Source organism: Syngnathus scovelli, chromosome 19, assembly GCF_024217435.2.
Source record: "Syngnathus scovelli strain Florida chromosome 19, RoL_Ssco_1.2, whole genome shotgun sequence".
Taxonomy (NCBI): Eukaryota; Metazoa; Chordata; class Actinopteri; order Syngnathiformes; family Syngnathidae; genus Syngnathus; species Syngnathus scovelli.
The window spans coordinates 11,146,615-11,168,132 of record NC_090865.1 but is presented as its reverse complement, the minus strand read 5'-3'; the positions used below and the strand labels follow the sequence as shown (position 1 = coordinate 11,168,132).

The following is a 21,518-nucleotide window of genomic DNA, read 5'->3' as shown; positions in this document are numbered from 1 at the left end:
ATTGGGACCAATGTGATAGAAAGACTCCTTTTTGGAGACTGCGTGTGAGATGCAAATGAACATTGATGAATGATAGCCTGAATGAAAAGAAATTACAGGTTGAATGGTTGAAGTTGTTGGCGACTACTATGGAAAATTAGTAGAGCGACTTTGATGAAAGAATGATTTTGAGCAGGTTGAATGTTAGAAAGAAACACGTAGCTTTTGGATTGATAATTAACTAGAAAAAAAAAAAAAAAAAAACTGGAGAACCAGTAACACATGTAGAAGATGTGTGAACTGAGAAATTGAGAAGCGTTTTGGAAAGAAAGTCAAATTAAATGATGATGGAATCGTATGTAGTAAAGAACGCATTCTCCCAAAAAGTTTGTCAAGGTGTGAGGCATGGGCGTTGCCAAGCCTCAAAAGGGGGGGGAGTGAGTAGGACAGATAGTGGAAGATAGTAATAATACAACACTTTATGACAATGAATTTTCGAATACATTTGGTGTTATATTGTGGTAATTTGTTTTTGTTCTGGTGTAGATAGTTTAGCAACACGAGAGATTTAGAGGTTCAAAAGAAAGACAGTTAAAAGAAAACATTTTTGATTTGGACAATTGCAGGCTAACAGGAACATGAGAAAGATAAGAACTACGAGGTGGGATCCAATTTCATTGGGGAGATTGAGAATTCACAGCACCATACTCTAAGTCACATTTTTGAGCAAGCATGACAATAACATGTGATAGGTCAAGACATACAGATCAGGGCTTGATGTGGAAAGCAGACCTCGGTGAGTTGATCTTCAATAATGATACAGAAGACAACATACTGTCTGATTAAATTGGAACTATAGATAAAATGTAGCTCAAAAATAGGATGAGTTGCAGGATTTACGATATAAAAACGAGACCGCTGTTATTAGGAGAATTTGAAGTTTGGTAAATAAATGTTACCAGCAAATTGATGGAAGCAGCTACATTTGGAGATAGTCTTACAAGTTTAACGTCCCAGCCTGTCATTCTCAGTGTCAGAGTCCCTGAAACCCAATCCGAGACTTCGCCTGCAGCCGTGAACAACCACAAAATGGTGCCTGGCTCTGAAGCACCTTTGACCTTTGGCGAAGGACAAGAAAAGACTGCTGTTGTGCTTGGAGGAGGACAAGTACACTCCGGAGGAAATACAACATCCTCGGGGACGGAAAAGACAGTGAAAAGCGGAGGAACTCACAATGATGAAAATTGACTCATTTGAACAATGGACTCATTCAAAAGTGATGGATGGGGTCGCTCTGAAGCAACAACAAAAGAACACCAACTTGATAGGGTGAAGTGCGGCAAAAAGATATGGACTTGGAGTGTCTGACAACCAAATCGCACTCCTTGCTACGGCGTTCCCAAATTTGGTGAAGCTTGGTTCAAAGTGGAAGGGAGGTTCATTGTGCACTGAGTTTGACAGAACTGAGGAGATTTGATAAATAAATAAATAAATAAAAATGTGAAAAATCCGTTGGGCTACAGAGAAAAGCATTATAATCAGAGATTGAATGGATTTGGATAAAACAAATAGGCTAAAACGGTAGGAAACAAGAGCAAGATCTTATATTTTGGCTCATCAAGCTTAAGACGTAGAGGTCGAGTTATATAAATTTTAGAACAGGACATTTGGCAGTCAGGAGGAAGCTAGGTTGCTCAATGTACCTACTCAATACAATAGTAAGTTTTTTTGCACCACAGTGGAGGTTGGATGGTCAGAAAGTTAGGTACGTTCAATTTTTGACATTCACACAATCATGCATAGGAGCCACACGGCGACAGTTAACAAGACAATGACTGCAATAGGGGCCACCTACGACTGCACCGACATGAAAAAGTAGAAGTGAGAGAGCAGAGTATGGGATTATATGCTAAAACGTCTGCTATACAGTTACCGATAGGAGATTCTATCAAGAGAAGCTACATGAGAGATGGATTAGAATCTCTTTGTCTGCGTGGGTGCGTGTGCGTGTGTGTGTGTGTGTGTGTTCACACCCTGTGTGGATGCGAGCGTGTGAGGAGAAAGAAGGCATGGGTAAGACAATCTCTTTTAAACCAGGAGGCAATAAATGGGAACGCCCCTGTCATAAATAGTTTTTGGTTAAAGGGAATCATTAGGAAGTGTTCAAACTCTTCCCGCAAACATTCCTATTTGCCAGTTAAATGGGCACTACAATTGACTACGAGAGTTGCAAACAACAGATGAAGAGCAGTCCTTGGCAGATTATATGATCAGGACGCTCAAACTGTGTCAAAGACAAATTTACTGCCGCTTGATCTTTCCTCCTCACAGGTCGACAACCCCATCAATCCAGGAGACTGGGTCTACATCGAGGTCATTAAAGGAAGGAACTGGGCCAGCCACGACGGGAGGGACCATTCCAAGTCTTGCTGACTACACATGTTGCACCCAAGGTTGCAGGACCCACAAATGCATTAACGATGACTGCTCTCCAGGAGGAAACTGGATGGGAGCTTTGGACATCACCGCTGTGTGCCAGGATGAGAGAGCCGTTTTCAAGGTGTAAGGGCTCTACTACCAACATGGCTGCACCATCGGACGGGACCTACTTCATTCAGAAGTTCAGAGGCACTGCCTCACCTGCATCCTATGAGTGCACGTGCCTGTTCAGTACGGATCATGGTTTTGTGGTCACGAGAGTTGTCCGATGCTGCCTGCCAACTGGACACGAGTGTGTGCGCCAGTGTGTGTGACAGACCTCACCTACAGACTAGAACATCAGCAGCTGACGAAAATGCGAGCACATATACAACTTCTTAGACGTGACAGATGTGATAATGATAATGAGACGTGGATTGCGTAGATGCTGTTCTGTTGAGCATGTATTACGGAAACTTGTTGATTTGACCATCAAATATGCTTCGCAAGTAATGGATACGCTGATGTACTGTTTCTTTGTTTTTCTTTTTGTTTTTATTGATAGCATTCTGGTCGCCTTAAGGCAAAGGGACCGTGTAAGAATTTTCCTGCTAATAACATCTGGCCAGCAGGTTTTTCGCTTACACAATAAGTTTGATCTGGGGTATTAAGGTAATGCCTCATCTTCACTGGAAAGTGTTGCTATCATTGTTTGTTGTTTTTATTTTTCCTATTCTTCTTTCTTCATTATACATATATATGTGTTTTTTTCTTACTTGTCTTTGTTGTTTGGGGTAGCATAATCATATGATAAAACAGGAGGGAGATGTTAGGGTTTTCCAGGTTATCTTTATCATAGGATTATGTTGGAATGCAACAGGTAATAAATACCTTACCTTGTCCTCCTTATCACAAGATCGTAAAACATCCCCTGAGATGTTTAGACTAGAGGACAAGGGCTTTCTATTCAGCCCACTCATACCCCCACTCTGTTCCTCCTAATAAATATGCCCTTGCAGGAAGGAGACCTTTCAGACTTCATTCGATAATCGCTGTTCAGACAGCGACGAATGGACTCTCCACCTGCAGGTGTCTAAAAGAACTTGCTTGTCTTCTGTTTGGTTCTTGCAAAATAAGTTGGAGTGAGCAAATCTCTAACACACCTGTTGGATTTTGTCCACAATTTAGGGAGCGCACTATCTGCGCCTCACGGCAAAAGTCATTGCCAATCACCAGTTATCCAATTTACTCACTGTGTGCTCGTTTGATTTCTTCAGATTTAGGAAAATGCTAAGACACTGAAGCAGAAATTAGACTTACACAGGTTGGTTGAGTTCAATCACAATTCTTGTTCAGAAAGCTCTGTCTTCAGGAAAGTACAATACAGCGCTGGGCCTTTCAAGAGCGCAAAGTCTCCATTCAGAAAAGGCCACGTTCAAGGTTCTTTGGTCAGCTCATATTCAGTCGGCCAGTGTGGGCCGAGTTTGATGGGTGATGAGTCTTTGGGGTGGGGCAAGTTCACAGGAGAGTTTGATTCCATGGGAGTGGGTGCTGGTTCGGTGAGAGCTGGTTCCGTGGGGTTGGGTGCTGATTATGGGAGATTCGATTTGTGGGGGCTGTTGTTGTCCTTTCCGTCTTTCAGCCTTGACGATCGTCTTTGGCTTGGCTGTCTCCCTCTGGCACCTGCTGGTTTTATCTCCAAGTGACCTTCCTGTAAACATTCTTGCACATATACTGTTCCACCTCATCCATTCATCATTCTTTCAATTTTGTCATTTTGTACGGAATTATGTGAGCTTTTGGCTGTGACATCATCTACCTATTTATTAATGTTCCCTGACCATGCAAAGTTTGTACTCACCACTTACCATGTTTTTGTTTGTTTGTTCTTTTGATCTCCATGTACTTGCTTACGTCATCATATTCTTAGTTTAATCATGCTTTCAACCATATCTTCTCTTTGTTGGGCAAAATATTTCCCTCTGTCCAGAACGTTCAGTAGTAATCGAAAACTGGTGTCTAGAATTAGTCAAAACATAAGATACAATCAAGTACTGAACATTTTTAGACGACTTTGGCAGTGTCCGTGATTTAGAAAATCATCAGGCATGCATTGAACAGTTCCTTAAGGGTCATTAAGCTATTCAGGCAATATATCAAAAAACATTTGTTACTTCAAAGTGCTCAGAAATATATATATCAGATCATAAAGTTATAAAAACCTTTCTCATTACCACTTATCAAAAATGTCTAGTTATGTCTTCTTTATTGATTTGGTGTGTAGGTATAATTATATGTTTAAAATGTTTCTTTTATTTATTTAATATGTGAATATACTTGTCTGCTTATGTACTTTATTCAATGAGGTTTGAGCCAGGGCTGTGGACTCGGTCGGATTTTTGCACCGAGTCCGGCCTCTTGACCACCGAGTCCGAGTCCGGGTCCTAGTCCGGCTGTCAATTTTTTCCGTTAATTCATGTGACTGCTTCGTCTTTAGTCAAGGCTAATTTAGATCAAAATCTATCAGAACGAACGCAACTGCTTTCACACTGGCTGGTTCGGCTTATATAGGATCCCTTGCTGAGAGGGCGGACGTAAAAGTGAGGCGACGTTCCAATCGGACGTCGGATCGATAACATTTTCCCTGCCCCACCGGAGTTGTGCTAGTTCATAACGTAGATCACTCGAGGCATAGTCATAAATGTACGGTTGACAATTTAACCGATAGAAGTGGATACATTGGAACATAACCTACACTCTAATATATTATTTGACATGGTATTAAATGCGTGGCTTTACAAAAATGGTCATTGAAGCCCACCCTTAGCCCTGAGTGCCATTGGCATGAGGCAAAACGCTTGAAAACACTCTTGCCCAATTAAATAACCATTCTGAAACACGGGACATGTAAGATAATATTTTTTAATCATTAATTACACCATTATAGCTCAGACATTTATCTAAACACAAATAATTAGTGACGACCCCACAACTATCGAAACACATCAATGATATAAGCTGGGTGACATAATCGTCCTTGACATTGGTACATAATGTAAACATTAGCCTAAGTGCAACTCAACGTGGCCGCATTGATCGTAAGCAGGGCTGTGGACAGTATTCCTACTCGCATTCTGAGCAGCATGATGAAAGTAAAATTGAACGTGATTTTTTTATTGTCGGACTCGGTGGACTCGGTCAAAATCAGCACCGAGTCTGAGTCCGAGTCCGGCAAAAATGACAGAGTCCGACCGAGTCCGAGTCCCCGAGTCAGAGTCCAAGTCCAGGAATATAGGTACGTTTTGTGTGCCAAATCTTCATTACAGCCAATAGCAGATTTCTGATTAAAGGTACAAAAAGAAAAGCAATGACTATGTGTGTCCGCTGGTTCTTCTCTGCAACACAGGAAGTTTGTATTCACTACAGTTGTGCCCATCGGCAAAAGGCAGCCCCCAACTACCACATGAGTAGCCGACAGGCCTGTTCTAAAACAACTCACTGATGAGGACGTATTATTTTCAAGGAATGTTCTAGAAGTAATCGTTGTTAAAAAAAAAAAAAACACATGATGGTGGTTCTTGGAGATCACTGTTTATATATACACACACAAATATATATATTGAGTCTAGGGAGACAAATACACCGCAAACTGTGGGTAGGTGTCAGGTGATGAGCCACAGAAAAAAATCACAGTTGCCACAGAAAGATGACAAGCCTCATTTTGAAGCAGAGCTAAACATCAGGGATGAGAACGGCAAATGAAAAAAAACACTGATATATTGATCAAAACCAGAGCACATTTCTTGGCTTGCTTATCCGAGTCGACAGCATAGACATGGAGACTTTCAAGGCAAGTTATCCCAAGTTGCGCAGCGGTCTGGGTTAGCTACAACAACCATACACCATAAAGGTCAAGCCAGGTGCCGTGCCATATTCAGTAAAAAAACCCAGGAGGATTCCACTACCACTGGTGGGTGAAGTCAAGAGAGAGCTCCAGCGCATGGAAGCTCTGGGCGTCATTAGTCGGGTGAAGGAGCCAACTGATTGGTGTGCCGGCATGGTGGTCGTGCCCCAAAAGGACAAAAGCAGCATTTGAAGACCTAAAGAAAGCTCTGTCCTCTCCTCCGGTGCTGGCTATGTATGACCCGGGCAGAGACACCAAAGTATCTGCTGATGCATCATCGTATGGGTTGGGGGGCGTAATTCTTCAGAAATGAGGGGAAGGATGGAAGCCTGTGTCTTACGCATCACGGTCACTCACTCCAACTGAGCAACGATACACACAGGTGGAGAAGGAAGCTCTGGGCCTCACATGGGCCTCACATGGGCCTGTGAACAGTTTCGGGATTTCCTCATTGGAAAGGAGTTTTGCCTGGAGACCGACCATAAACCCCTTCTCATCCTGCTTGGAGCCCAAGCACTGGATCTTTTGCCACAGAGAATCCAGGGTTTCAGGATGAGGGTGATGCGCTACTCATACTCCATTGTGCACGTACCAGGAAAGTCGCTTTGGACAGCAGACACACTTTCACGTGCAACCTGTAAAATGACGCATGTCCACTGATGACCAGGAGCTGATGGAGAGCACAAACATATTTGTGGACTGTGTCACTGAGAGTCTACCCGTCAGCTCATCATATACAGAAAACCTGAAAGAGCAGTTGAAAGCCGACAGTGTCTGCTCGCGTGTCATGACCATGTGCATGGAAGGATGGCCAGCACATGCAAAACAGGAACCAGCGCTAAAAAATGACTGGCCGGAGCGAGCCACATTAACAGTGAAAGATGCTAAAGGACACACGACTGGTAATACCTTCCGCAATGAGGAACGACGTGCTGTTCAAATTACACGAAGGACACTTGGGTGTCCTGGAATGTAAATCACGTGCACGTCAATCTGTGTGGTGGCCGGGACTCAGCCAGCAAGTGAACAAAATGGTACTGAACTGCAGGACATGCATACAAGAGCGACACAACCCAAAAGAGGCACTCGTGCCATCAGGGTGCCCTGAAAGACCTTGGCAAAAGTTAGGAACAGACCTTTCTACACAAGAGGCAGAATAATCCTCTAAGGCAGTGGTTCTTAACCTTTTTGGAGGTACCGAACCCCATCAGGTCCATATGTGCATTCAACAAACCCCTCTTTGGGGGGCGGGTTAAACGAACCCCATCAGTTTCATGTGCACATTCACCGAACCCCTCTATATAGGGGGGGATGACATACCAGCAAATCAGTGTGACTTCTGCTGTTGCCTTTGCAAGAACAGTTCAGATATGCGTTATCACGAATTTACACGATATTCAGGTGTGTTCAGCCATCCGTGGGCGGGGGGGGGGGGGGGTCGCGGGGCGGGGGCGGGGCAATGACATACCAGCTCTGCCGAACCCCTGAAGCCAACTCACCTAACCCCTAGGGTTCGATCGAACCCAGGTTAAGAACCACTGCTCTAAGGTCTGACGAGACAAAGGCAGTCTACACAATGATCCCTGGAAAAAGGGAGATGTGGTATTATCCATCCATCCATCCATCCATCCATCCATCCATCTTCTTCCGCTTATCCGGGGTCGGGTCGCGGGGGCAACAGCTTCAGGAGGGACTCCCAGACTTCCCTCTCCCCAGCCACTTCATCCAGCTCATCCCGGCGGATCCCAAGGCGTTCCCAGGCCAGCTGAGAGACATAGTCTCTCCAGCGCGTCCTGGGTCGTCCCCGGGGTCTCCTACCGGTGGGACATGCCCGGAACACCTCCCCAGGGAGGCGTCCAGGAGGCATCCTGATAAGATGCCCGAGCCACCTCATCTGGCTCCTCTCAACGTGGAGGAGTAGCGACTCTACTCCGAGTCTCTCCCGGATGACCGAGCTTCTCACCCTATCTCTAAGGGAGAGCCCGGACATCCTGCGGAGAAAACTCATTTCGGCCGCTTGTATCCGAGATCTCGTTCTTTCGGTCACGACCCATAGCTCGTGACCATAGGTGAGGGTAGGAGCGTAAATCGACCGGTAAATTGAGAGCTTTGCCTTTTGGCTCAGCTCTCTCTTCACCACAACGGACCGGTACAGGGTCCGCATTACTGCCGACGCTGCACCGATCCGCCTGTCGATCTCACGCTCCATCCTCCCCTCACTCGTGAACAAGACTCCAAGATACTTGAACTCCTCCACTTGGGGCAGGATCTCATCCCCGATCCGGAGAGGGCATTCCACCCTTTTCCGATCGAGGACCATGGACTCGGATTTGGAGGTGCTGACCCTCATCCCGACCGCTTCACACTCGGCTGCGAACCGTTCCAGCGAGAGCTGGAGATCACGGCCTGAAGAAGCCAACAGCACCACGTCATCTGCAAAAAGCAGAGACGCGATGCTGAGGTCCCCAAACCGGACCCCCTCAACGCCTCGGCTGCGCCTAGAAATTCTGTCCATAAAAATTATGAACAGAATCGGTGACAAAGGGCAGCCTTGGCGGAGTCCGACCCTCACTGGGAACGAATCCGACTTACTGCCGGAAATGCGGACCAGACTCTGGCATCGGTGATACAGGGACCGAACCGCCCTTATCAGTTGGCTCGGCACCCCGTACTCCCGAAGCACCCTCCACAGAACCTCCCGAGGGACACGGTCGAACGCCTTCTCCAAGTCCATAAAACACATGTGGACTGGTTGGGCAAACTCCCATGCACCCTCGAGGATCCTGCCGAGGGTGTAGAGCTGGTCCACTGTTCCACGGCCAGGACGAAAGCCACACTGCTCCTCCTGAATCCGAGGTTCGACCTCCCGACGGACCCTCCTCTCCAGCACCCCTGAATAGACCTTACCAGGGAGGCTGAGGAGTGTGATTCCCCTGTAATTGGAACACACCCTCCGGTCCCCCTTCTTAAAGAGGGGAACCACCACCCCAGTCTGCCAATCCAGAGGCACTGTCCCCGATGTCCACGCAACGTTGTAGAGGCGTGTCAGCCATGACAGCCCCACAACATCCAGAGCCTTTAAGAACTCTGGGCGGATCTCATCCACCCCCGGGGCCTTGCCACCGAGGAGTTTTTTAACTACCTCAGTGACTTCGACCCCAGAGATTGGAGAATCCGCCTCAGAGTCTCTAGGCCCTGCTTCCTCAATGGAAGGCGTGTAGGTGGAATTGAGGAGGTCTTCGAAGTATTCTCCCCACCGACTCACGACGTCCCGAGTCGAGGTCAGCAGCACGCCATCCCCACTGTAAACAGTGTTGACGTTGCACTGCTTCCCCCTCCTGAGACGCCGGATGGTGGACCAGAATTTCCTCGAAGCCGTCCGAAAGTCATTCTCCATGGCCTCACCGAACTCCTCCCACGCCCGGGTTTTTGCCTCAGCAACCGCCGAAGCCGCGTTCCGCTTGGCCATCCGGTACCCGTCAGCTGCCTCCGGAGTCCCGCAGGCCAAAACGGCCCGATAGGACTCCTTCTTCAGCTTGACGGCATCCCTTACCGCCGGTGTCCACCAGCGGGTTCGGGGGTTGCCGCCACGACAGGCACCAACGACCTTACGGCCACAGCTCCGGTCGGCCGCCTCAACAATGGAGGCGCGGAACATGGTCCACTCAGACTCAATGTCCCCCGCCTCCCCCGGGACGTGGGAAAAGCTCTGCCGGAGGTGGGAGTTGAAGCTCTTCCTGACAGGAGATTCTGCCAGACGTTCCCAGCAGACCCTCACAGAGCGTTTGGGTCTGCCAGGTCGGACCGGCATCTTCCCCCACCATCGGAGCCAACCCACCACCAGGTGGTGATCAGTTGACAGCTCCGCCCCTCTCTTCACCCGAGTGTCCAAAACATGCGGCCGCAAATCCGATGACACGACTACAAAGTCGATCATCGAACTGCGGCCTAGGGTGTCCTGGTGCCAAGTGCACACATGGACACCCTTATGTTTGAACATGGTGTTCATTATTGAAAATCCGTGTGGAGCACAGAAGTCCAACAATAGAACACCGCTCGGGTTCAGATCAGGGGGGCCGTTCCTCCCAATCACGCCCTTCCAGGTCTCACTGTCATTGCCCACGTGAGCATTGAAGTCACCCAGTAGAACGATAGAGTCCCCAGAAGGAGCGCTCTCCAGCACTTCCTCCAGGGACCCCAAGAAGGGTGGGTACTCTGAGCTGCTGTTTGGTGCATAGACACAAACAACAGTCAGGACCCGTCCCCCCACCCGAAGGCGGAAGGAGGCTACCCTCTCGTTCACCGGGGTGAACCCCAATGTGCAGGCGCCCAGCCGGGGGGCAATAAGTATACCCACACCTGCTCGACGCCTCTCACCGTGGGCAACTCCAGAGTGGAAGAGAGTCCAGCCCCTCTCGAGAGGGCTTGTACCGGAACCCAAACTGTGTGTGGAGGCTAGTCCGACTATATCTAGTCGGAATCTTTCTGCCTCACACACCAGCTCGGGCTCCTTTCCAGCCAGAGAGGTGACATTCCATGTCCCAAGAGCCAGCTTCTGCAGCCGGGGATCAGACCGCCAAGGTCCCCGCCTTTGGCTGCCGCCCAGCTCACATTGCACCCGACCCCTTCGGCCCCTCCCACAGGTGGTGAGCCCATGGGAAGGGGGACCCACGTTTCCATTTCGGGCTATGCCCGGCCGGGCCCCATGGGCGAAGGCCAGGCCACCAGACGCTCGCCTTCGAGCCCCGCCTCCAGGCCTGGCTCCAGAGGGAGGCCCCGGTGACCCGCGTCCGGGCGAGGGGAAACTAAGTCCATTTATATTACTCATCATAAGGGGCTTGTGAGTATTATCGTATGTTGAAACTATAATATTATATAGTTTGTTATTGGAGGTCTCAAATAATGTTGACAGTTGGGGGCTCTGTGGTGTGCCAGGGGCATTGTACTGCTATGTAAGACATGAGTGGGGAGAAAATAAAAAGTTGCTGAATAAAGAAGTTGCATTCGCGTTCATCTCTACTCCGTATAAACACAACAGTCGTGGACTGCGTTCGCGCTCTCCCCTGGTCTTTCTGATTAAAACAAAAATCACACGCAGTCGTACGCACATGGAGTTTAGGTCTGCGGTGCTGTGACACACTGAATGCTTTTGAGCATGTTATTAACTGTACTATGGAACTGTGCATTTGCTTGCTAAACTGTATTAACCAAATTAGTCAATGCAAAATAATATGGAATTACCACGTTCCTGACTCGTCATATGATATGAACGTATCAAAACCTTTTTGTCGGCTGTAGGTCTGTCTTTTTAAGAATACGCCCGATTGTTGTTCCTCATACATCTCAGTATAGATTTCTAGAAAACAACATTTACTTTCTAAAGTAAATTGACAGATTTATATTCAAATGTCAAATATCGAACGCCACCATCACAGTGGAGGTAAATTACACTCCAAACCATGCCAGCAACGAGAAAAGCCTCAATTATTTGCGACACGAGAGATATAGAGCACTTCTGAAATTTGAAAAATCATTTGAGAAATTACGATCGTATTTTGTTTCCCGATTTGAATAAAGTTATGAAATCACACGTTTTCAAATAAAACACAGAGATGGGATCATTTCCCATTCTCTCATACCAAAAGTACACGTACCAAGACATACAACTGTTTTTACCTTCAATACTCATAATAGACGCCCAATCGATAGGTGACGCTGTTTGAAAGAAGGTTTGATCAGGTACCTACAATCCTGTGCGCCAAAGATGTTTAAAGTAAAAAAGACATTAATGAAAACAAAATACTTGTTTAAACCTTCTATTTAGGTTGAGTCCTTGTAAGTATAGTAAATCTATCAACGTCTATTGTTTGTATTAGAAGGACTGGTTGCTACAATTTGAGTGTGAGACCGCCTGTGAATTTGGTGAGACCAGCAGTGACGTGGCCCGTTTTGACCCAGATTATCAGATCTCTCTTTCTTTTCAGATGGAATAAATCTTTCGCCTTTTACTAAAGATTTCCGTGGGGAGGAACAATAAGAGTCTATCTCTACCCATTCTCACCAACGGTTTGTTAGAATAGGCCTCTTTGGCACCACTTTTATGGTTAAAATTCTCTCTTCTATGATCAGCTCACTTAATCCCTCAAACCCAAGAACCGAGACTACACTTGATTTTAGCCAAAAGGCCGAGAAGCGATGGAGTATGCGAGTGACGGACTCACTTACAGGCTTCCCCGTCTACCCATTCTCAGCAACGGTTTGTTAGAATAGGCCTCTTTGGCACATGTGATTAGCTGGGTAGCTTGAGCTATGCCGTTATATCGCTGCAACCCTTCTCTTGCTTTATTAGCTTTCTCTTCTCTATGACACCCTTTGCACATATGTAGAAGTCGCTCTCAGTTAAGACTACAAGGTCACACGTCATCACACAGGCTAGGCAGAGTCGCCTCCTTGCAGAAAGGCGGCCCAGAGTAGTATAAGAGCAGAAACCTTGGCGCTGGGAGAGGGACCTTCTTTCGCATCTCGCAGAAAGGGCTCCACAGCTGTGCATCGATCATTCTGGCATACATCAAATAGTTAAACTGTGAAGGCTGCCTCTTGGTAATTACTGTTAGCATATCGAGCATTAAAGATAAAGAACTGGGATCAAACCTAACAGGTTACAGTACGGAACAGAGTGCTGCTCTTCTGGGCACTAATAAATCGGCAAACTTGTCTGATGACTTATTTGTTCACTCTTCTTCACCCGCAGTAATAAATATAGTTCACGAGGCATATATGCTTCCCCTTTCAGCAGTCTCTATCCAAATACACAGTGTAGATACCTATTAAAATGGTAGACCCGATGAACATGAAAGGCAAAGATGGATAATTCGCCAAGAACTTTCCAGGGTCATCATATGTACAACGGCTGCACCGAAAGAGTTGGGCCAGAATAGAGCGGAACTCATGCAGAAGTGCATGAACACCACCTTGCTGAAAGAATAAAACCAACACAATGCATGAATTCACGACAAATGACATACCAGCAAATCGGTGTGACTTCTGCTATTGCCTTTGCAAGACCAGTTCAGATGTGCTTTATCACGAATTTATAAATCTGGTGTGTTCGGACCTCCGCAGTGGAGGCTCTGCTGAACCCCTGAGACTGACTCACCGAACCCCTAGAGTTTGACCAAATCCAGGTTAAGAACCACTGGTTTAGAGGCAGTTATTTCTGCAAAAGGAGGATCTACTAAATATTGCTGTCATTTTTCTGTTGGAGTTTCCAAATGTATGCACCTGGCTACTTTTGTTTAAATAATGATTGCACACTGTCTGCAAATCCTATAAACTTCATTTCACTTCTCAAATATCTGTGTTGATCACTGCCATCATCCGCCATGCATGGATTCGGGCCATCTGATTGGTTCCTTTGCCCCCCCATACACACAGGAATTGGTTAGGACTTGATTAGTAAATGCTAGGAATCGTTTTGCCTGTCTGTTCAGAGCAAGAAACAAGCCACTAGCCCCATGGGAAGTTGTCATTTTCTGTAAGCTTGTGTGTATGTAAATTTGTCATGGTCCAACGTAAGACTGTTTAGGGTGAATAAAAAATAACTGCAACAAGTTTATTCTGCTATTAACCAGATTCAAACTGGGGTTGCAGCCGCCTCATTGCTATATTATGGCCAATATGCAGTTGCATGTTTAGGGTCTTTTCTCTAGGAACTTCAGCCACGACACCCAGGCAGACCATGGAAGAATGTCGATGTTAAAATGTTGGTTGAACTATCCAATAACTACGCAGATCCGATGATTCCTAAGACTTGAGATCAGACAAAATTGGAAAGACTATTTTTTGATGGTGTCTGTGAGTTACTTCAACCCAAAAGTTCACATAAATTACACATAGCTAATGTTGACCACAAAATGGTATGTGAGCTGGCCAGGAGTCCTGGAATCTTTTGATTTGTAGACAGATGCGTTATCCATTGCTCCACGAGCCCCACAGGAATATGTGGCTTATAAACTTGTGTGTAACACTTTTGCAAAAATGAAAAACAAAAAAAAAATGGGTGACATTATTTGAATATGCCATGATGCTTTATCCATTGCGCCATTCGCCCTACAAGTTAAGGCTATCGACCGCAAACGTGAGGAAAATCGTCATTGTCCAAAAGATGGCTGTTCAGCAATAGTGAGCAAGGGACAAATTCCACATAGTTATTTGAGTATGCCATGACCCTGATTCGAACCAGGGTTGCTGCAGCCACAACACCGAGTACTAACCACTATATGATCATGGCCAATATGCGCAACTTATTTAACGCTACTGCATACAGGCCATGATCGTGTAGTGGTTAATGGTTGTGTTCCATTCGAATCCGGGTTATGGTATAATCAAATTACTTTGATGAATTTGTCTGCTGGTCACTGTTGCTAAGCAGCCTTCCTTTGGACAATGACAGTTTTCCACACAAGTTTACAGTCGATACAGTCTTGTAGGGTGAGTGGCGCAATGGATAACACATGACGGCAGATTCAAGTGATGAGAATCGAAACAACAGATTCAAGAGACCCAAGGTAAATGAACACAACCCGTTTCGTTTCAATTGACAGCCCATGTGACATGCACCTCAGATGAAATGGGGCTAGTTGATCAACAGCAATGTTTTAACGAAGGGATCATCTGGGAGTTAAACCCCAGACCTCTCACACCCAAAGCAAGATTCATACCCCTAGACCACTGGTGTCAAACTCGAGGCCCGGGGGCCAGTTATGGCCCACCGTATCATTTTCTGTGGCCCGCAACGACAAATTGTGCATTAAATCTATGTCATACTAACATTGCAAATTGTCGGAACTTTTAAGAATCTTCTTAAAATTATTTTTGAAATATGTGAAAAGTTTCCACGAGTCTGATTTGAAAAAGCAATTATTTGTCAGTTTATTTTGTAGCTTATACTGTATATAATATGAGGCGTTTATTTATTTGGGTTGACAGTCAGAATGGCCCATCGAGGGAAACTTTGACTACAATGTGGCCCGCGACAAAAATGAGTTTGACACCCCTGCCCTAGACCAACGAGCCTCAAAGAAAGCTTGCAGACCATGGTACATTCTGTGTAACATTGGCCTGTCATATGAGAAAGGACTCATATGTGAGGTTGCTGTTTGTGGACTTCAGCTCTGCCTTCAACACCATTGTGCCGCAGCGACTCATCTGCAAACTCGATGAGCTGGGCCTCAGTACCTCCCTCTGCAACTGGATACTGGACTTCCTCTGTCAGAGGCCTCAGGTGGTGCGTGTTGGCGACAAAATCTCCGCCAGCATCACGCTGAGCACGGGGGCCCCCCAGGGCTGCGTGCTCAGTCCATTGCTCTTCACCCTGCTGACGCATGACTGCACTGCGACCTACAGCGACAACCACATAGTGAAGTTTGCTGACGACACGACTCTGGTGGGTCTCATCACGAAAGGCGACGAGACTCGGTACAGGTCGGAAGTTGACCACGTGGTGCAGGGACAACAACCTCCTGCTGAACGTCAATAAGACCAAGGAAATCATTGTTGACTTCCGGAAGGGTCACACAACACACCTGCCGCTGATCATCGACGGTGCTGTGGTGGAGAGGGTGAGCTGCACCAAGTTCCTGGGGGTGCACATCAGTGAGGACCTCTCCTGGTCCGCAAACACCTCGTCACTGGCAAAGAAAGCTCAGCGCCGCCTGTACTTCCTGCGGAAGCTCAGGCGTGCATGTGCTCCTCAGGCAGTCCTGTCTACATTCTACCATGGCACCATTGAGAGCGTCCTCACCAGTTGCATCGCTGTCTGGGGTGGTAACTGCACTGAACAGAACTTGAAGGCCCTGCAGCGCATAGTGAATACGGCTGGTAAGACTATTGGTGCTTCGCTCCCCTCCCTGAAGGACATTTACACCTCCCATCTCGCCCGCAAGGCAACCTCGATTGCCAGAGATGTGAGTCACCCGGCTCACTCTTTGTTTGACCTTCTGCCCTCTGGGAAGAGGTACAGGAGCCTGCGCTCCCGCACCACCAGACTCCCCAACAGCTTCTTTCTCCAGGCTGTTAGGGCCCTGAACTCGCTACCCCCTTCTGCGTAGCGTGCGGCACTGTTGCGCTATTTTCGGGAATGTCTGCTGTACGCGCACTTGCTCCTTTTTTTTCTGCTCCTCTTATTTATTTATTTATTTATTTATTTATTTATTTATTTATTTATTTATTTATTTATTTATTTATTTATTTATTTATTTATTTATCTATTTATTTATGTATTTATTTATTTATTTATTTATTTATTTATTTATTTATTTATTGTTGTGTTATTTATTCATTATTTATTCAGCACGCTTTTGTTATACGTGTTTACTTGTTTGTCTGTTGTGAGCCATGTCTTGTCACCGTGGGATAGGGGGGAACGAAATTTCGGTTTCTTTGTGTGTCTTTGGCATGTGGAGAAATTGACAATAAAGCTGACTTTGACTTTGACTTTGACTCCACACAACGATAGACAACAGTGTTTCAAAGAAGAGCTCGTCCGGGAGTTTAACCCGGGCAATCAAAGAACCCTAGGCGAGAATCATTCCCCTGCACCAATGAGCCCCATAGTAGACCAGCTGACCCCATTACATTCCAGCAGAATTTCAAAGATTCTCCCAGAAGGTAAACTTAAAAACACATGGAAGAACACACACAGGTGAAAAAAATGTTTCCTGCTCAGCTTGTGGCCAAAGATTCTCAGAGAAAGGAAGCTTGAAAAGACACACAACAACCCACACTGGTAAGAACCCTTTTTCCTGCTCAGTTTGTGGCCAAAGATTCTCTCAGAAGGTAAATTTAGAAACACATGCAAGAACACACACAGGTGAAAAGCCTTTTTCTTACTCAGTTTGTGGCCAAAGATTCTCAGAGATGGGAAACTTCAAAAGACACACAAGAACCCACACTGGTGAGAAAAACCTTTTGCCTGCTCAGTTTGTGGTCAAAGATTCTCAGAGAAGTGACAGTTCAAAACACATACACAGGTAAGAACCCTCTTTCCTGTTTAGTTTGTGGCAAATATTCTCTCAAAGCAAGCCTTCGACGAGGATGGGATTTGAACCCATGCGTGCAGAGCACAACGGATTAGCAATCCATCGCCTTAACCTCTCGGCCACCTCGTCTTGTGTTGATAAGTCATGTTACGTATGTTGTGCCAAGATACTTTGGATGTGAATGTGAAACCGACGAGGATGTGATATGAAATGATGAGTGGAGAGCACAATGGAGTAGCAACCCATCGCCTAAATATTTCAGCCATCGCATCTCATGCATGAGTTGAATAGGCGACGTGATATGGTATGTACGGTGTAGTATAAGCCGCAAGGTAAAATGATACGATACTTTAGATGTGTAACGAAGAAAAGGTAAGCCACAAAATAAGTGACACTGTAAACAAAGCAAAACGTTTTTTCAATGTTGTCTCACCCCAAATCTTTGGGATCATCGGATCTGCACAGTTGGATAGTTCCACCGACATTTTAACATCAACATTCTTTCATGGGTGTCTTGGCTGAAGATCCTAAAGAAAAGACCCTAAACTTATTGTATGCGATTGCATATTGGTCATGATCGTATAGTGTTGTGGCCGTAGCATCACCGGAACGAATCTGGGTCATGGCGTCAGTAAATTACCTTGCTGAATTTGTCCGTTGTTCACTGTTGCCAAACAGCCTTCTGTTGAACGCAGGCTTCCAGACATTACGTCCACCTATGTTTTAACATCAACTTTATTTCATAAAGTTCTTCCAAATTCATCTTGGTGAAACTCCCTCCCTCAGGTGTTCCCATCTTTTTTTAGGCCTGGCTGCCACGAGGCAGCGGTAGAAGCAAAATATGACCCTGAAAGGGCACGCCCAAACCGGCTATGATATTAATCAGAATTCGTTCATCACTAAAATGCAGTCCTCAGGTCCATGTCATATTCGCTACCAATCGGAATGTAACGGACAGATTTATATTCAAATGTCAAATCTCGAACGCCACCGTCGCAGTGGAGGTGAATTACACTCCAAATTCACCTCCGCTGCAACAACAAAAGCCTCAATTATTTGCGACACGAGAGATATAGAGCACTTCTGAAATTTGAGAAATCATTTGAGAAATTACGTTCGTATTTTCTTTCCCGATTTGTGTCGTTATGAAATCACATGTTTTCAAATAAAACACAGAGATGGGATCATTTCCCATTCTCTGATATCAAAAGTACACGTACCAAGACATACAACTGTTTTTACCTTCAATACTCAAAATAGACGCCCAATCGCTGTTTGAAAGAATGTGTTCGATCAGGTACCTACAATCCTGTGCGCCAACAATGTTTTAAGTAAAAAAGACATTAATGAACACAAAATACTCGTTCGTTTAAACCTTCTGTTTAGGTTGAGGCCTTCTAAGTATAGTAAATCTATGAACGTCTATTGTTTGTATTAGAAGGAATGGTTGCTGCAATTTGAGTGTGAGACCGCCTGTGAATTTGGTGAGACCAGCAGTGGGGTGGCCCGTTTTCACCCAGATTATCAGCTCATTCTTTTTTCTCTTCAGATTGAATAAATTGTTCGCCTTTTACTAAAGATTTCCGTGGGGAGGAACAATAAGAGTCTATCTCTAGCCATTCTCACCAACGGTTTGTTAGAATAGGCCTCTTTGGCACATGTGTTTAGCTGGGTAGCTTGAGCTATGCCGTTATATTGCTGCAACCCTTCTCTTGCTTTATTAGCTTTCTCTTCTGTATGACACCCTTTGCACATATGTAGAATTCGCTCTCAGTTAAGACGACAAGGTCACACGTTATCATACAGATTAGGCAGAGTCGCCTCCTTGCAGGAAGACGGCCCAGAGTAGTATAAGAGCAGGAACCTTGGCGCTGAGAGAGGGACCTTCTTTCGCATCTGGCAGAAAGGGCTCCACAGCTGTGCATCGATCATTCTGGCATACATTAAAGAGTTAAACTGTGAAGGCTGCCTCTTGGTAATTGCTGTTAGCATATCGAGCATTAAAGATAAAGAACCGGGAACAAACCTAGCAGGTTACAGTACGGAACAGAGTGCTGCTCTTCTGGGCACTAATAAATCGGCAAGCTTGTCTGCTGACTTATTTGTTCACTCTTCTTCACCCGCAGTAATGCATGTAGTTCACGAGGCATATATGTGTCCCCTTTCAGCAGTCTCTATCCAAATACACAGTGTAGGTACCTATTAAAAGGGTAGTCCCGATGAACATGAAAGGCAAAGATTGATCATTCGCAAAGAACTTTCCATGGTCATCATATGTACGAAAGAGTTGGGCCAGAAGACTAGAGCGGAACTTATGCAGAAGTGCATGGACACTACCTTGTTGAAAGAATAAAACCAACACAATGCATGAATTCACGACAAATGATATACCAGCAAATCAGTAGTACTTCTGCTGTTGCCTTTGCGAGACCAGTTCAGATATGCGTTATCACGAATTTATAAATCAGGTGTGTTCGGACCTCCGCAGTGGAGGGAGGCTCTGCTAAACCCCTGAGACCGACTCACCGAACCCCTAGAGTTTGACCGAATCCAGGTTAAGAACCACTGGTTCAGAGGCAGTTATTTCTGCAAAAGGAGGAACTACTAAATATTGATGTCATTTTTCTGTTGGGGTTTCCAAATGTATGCGCCTGCCTACTTTTGTTTAAATAATGATTGTACACTGTCTGCAAATCCTATAAACTTCATTTCAATTCTCAAATATCACTGTGTTGATCACTGCCGTCATCGGCCATGCATGGATTCGGGCCATCTGATTGGTTCCTTTGCCCCCCCCCTCCCCCATACACACACAGGAATTGGTTAGGACTTGATTAGTAAGTGTTAGGAATCGTTTTGGCTGTCCGTTCAGAGCAAGGAACGAGCCACTAGCCCCACGGGAAGTTGTCATTTTCTGTAAGCTTGCGTGTATGTAAATTTGTCATGGTCCAACGTAAGACTGTTGAGGGTGAATAAAAAATAACTGCAACAAGTTCATTCGGCTATTAACCAGATTCAAACTGGGGTTGCAGCCGCCTCAATGCTATATTATGGCCAACATGCAGTTGCATGTTTAGGGTCTTTTCTCTAGGATCTTCAGCCACGACACTCAAGCAGACCATGAAAGATTGTTGATGTTAAAATGTTGGTGGAACTATCCAATAACTACGCAGATCCGATGATCCCTAAGTCTCGAGATGAGACAAAATTGGAAAGACTATTGGTTGACAGTGTCTGTGAGTTACTTCAACCCAATAGTTCACAGAAATTACACATAGCTAATGTTGACCACAAAATGGCATGTGAGCTGGCCAGGAGTCCTGGAATCTTCTGATCTGTAGACAGATGCGTTCGTTATCCATTGCTCCACGAGCCCCACGGGAATATGTGGCTTGTAAGCTTTTGCAAAAATGAAAAAATAAAATAAAAAATGGGTGACATTATTTGAATACGCCATGATGCTTTATCCATTGCGCCACTCGCCCTACAAGTTAACGCTATCGACCGCAAACGTGTGGAAAATCGTCATTGTCCAAAAGATGGCTGTTTAGCAATATTAAGAAAGGGACAAATTCCACACAGTAATTGGAGTGTGCCATGACCCGGATTTGAACCGGGGTTGCTGCGGCCACAACGCAGAGTACTAACCACTATACGATCATGGCCAACATGTGCATCTTATTAACGCTACTGCATACAGGCCATGATCGTGTAGTGGTTAATGTTCGATTCGAATCCGGGTTATGGTATAATCAAATGACCTTGTTGAATTTGTCTGCTGGTCACTGTTGCTAAACAGCCTTCCTTTGGACAATGACAGTTTTCCACACAAGTTTACAGTCGATACAGTCTTGTAGGGTGAGTGGCGCAATGGATGACACATGACGGCAGATTCAAGTGATGAGAATCGAAACAACAGATTCAAGAGACCCAAGGTAAATGAACACAACCCGTTTCGTTTCAATTGACAGCCCATGTGACATGCACCTCAGATGAAATGGGGCTAGTTGATCAACAGCAATGTTTTAACGAAGGGATCATCTGGGAGTTAAACCCCAGACCTCTCACACCCAAAGCAAGATTCATACCCCTAGACCACTGGTGTCAAACTCGAGGCCCGGGGGGCAGTTATGGCCCACCGTATCATTTTCTGTGGCCCGCAACGACAAATTGTGCAT

The 21,518-nt window shown here is 45.7% G+C and overlaps 4 non-coding genes across 4 annotated transcripts; 2 read left to right on the top strand and 2 right to left on the bottom strand.

Annotated features, from left to right (window-relative positions):
- Nucleotides 1-12,267: 12,267 nt before the first annotated feature.
- Nucleotides 12,268-12,377, top strand: LOC125987568 (U5 spliceosomal RNA). Its single transcript, XR_007488044.1, has one exon. It is a non-coding gene; the product is annotated as a U5 spliceosomal RNA (small nuclear RNA).
- A 5,010-nt stretch (nt 12,378-17,387) lies between these two features.
- Nucleotides 17,388-17,469, bottom strand: trnas-gcu (transfer RNA serine (anticodon GCU)). The gene has a single exon. It is a non-coding gene; the product is annotated as a tRNA-Ser (tRNA).
- A 1,400-nt stretch (nt 17,470-18,869) lies between these two features.
- Nucleotides 18,870-18,981, top strand: LOC125987570 (U5 spliceosomal RNA). The gene has a single exon (XR_007488046.1). It is a non-coding gene; the product is annotated as a U5 spliceosomal RNA (small nuclear RNA).
- A 1,952-nt stretch (nt 18,982-20,933) lies between these two features.
- trnah-gug (transfer RNA histidin (anticodon GUG)) lies at nt 20,934-21,005 on the bottom strand. The gene has a single exon. It is a non-coding gene; the product is annotated as a tRNA-His (tRNA).
- Nucleotides 21,006-21,518: the final 513 nt, after the last annotated feature.